Source organism: Panthera pardus, unplaced genomic scaffold (assembly GCF_024362965.1).
Source record: "Panthera pardus isolate Hobbes unplaced genomic scaffold, ASM2436296v1 HiC_scaffold_12, whole genome shotgun sequence".
NCBI lineage: Eukaryota > Metazoa > Chordata > Mammalia > Carnivora > Felidae > Panthera > Panthera pardus.
This window is the reverse complement of record NW_026526677.1, coordinates 61,341,950-61,343,161: the sequence shown is the minus strand read 5'-3', so window position 1 is coordinate 61,343,161 and position 1,212 is coordinate 61,341,950.

The window sequence follows — 1,212 nt, the reverse complement described above, 5'->3', positions numbered from 1 at the left end:
CGAGATTGATTTTAGACTTCTGACCTCGAGAACTGTAAGAGAATAAATTTGTGCTGTTTTAAGCTTATGCTTTAAGTTTGTGGTAATTTGTTACAGCAAGAATAGGAAACTAATGCAAGTTGCCTTTAAAACATCTAAGAGAGGTCAGTTAGGCAGTTGGATATAAGGGTCTGGAGGTGAAAGAAGAGGGCTAGGCATGAGGTCTACATCTGAGTGTCATATTCAAGTGTGTAGCATTTGAAGATGTAGGAGGGCATAAGCTCCTATGAGGAGAGTGACACTGTCACCTACATGCTGTGCATGTTTCAGCAAGATACTTAACTTCTCTGAAACATTATTTATTGAGCCTTTATTCTGTCCTGGCACCATACAGAGCTATTTACGTGCACTCATTCAATACTCTCAGCCATTTTATGAGGTAGACACCATTTTTATCTATTTACAGAACAGGAAACTGAGGTTTAGAGAGATTAGTCATGTGTCCAAGATCAGACAGTACATGATGTAGTAAGACTAACTCCATTCCTCATGCCTTGGCCCTTATGGCCCATGCACCAGCAGCACTGGCACGATCTAGGAGTCTGTTAGTCCTACTGAATCAGAATCTTCACAAGATTCCCAAGTTATTTATACTTTGTGTGACAAGCACTAGACTCTAGCCTGCGTCCAGAATGGGTTCCACTCTGGCAGGTGCCGCACCAAGAACCTAACTCCGAGTTCTAGAAGCACAGACGTTTTACACCTCTGCATCTTTGCTCACACCATTCTCTACCTGGAGCTGACACTTCTGTTCAGGTGCCTGCATTAGGCACCTCCAGGATTCTCAGGTGCTTTCGACTACAGCAACTCTCGGGTTACAATGCTGTCTCCTCCACTACGTCTCCGGTGCAAGAAGATACAGTCCTCTCTCGCCTAGGTGCCCCAACGCCGGGTTTTGCCAGGCAAAATGCAGGAAACGCCAGAGCAGACACCCAGCAACTATTTAAAGATAAGTATGAAGCAGCTAACGAAACTTAACTTGTCGCCAACTTAACTTGTCGCCGTAAGAAATCCGCGCAGACACTGTCACGCCCTGCCGAGCCCTGGAGTGAGACGGGGCGGTGAAAGGACAGTTAGCGGGAGGTTTAAATGACACAGCACTAGAGTCCCACGGCCGGACTGGCTGAGCGCATGCGCGCAGCGGCCTAGGCGCCGCCTCAGACGGCCTTTCCC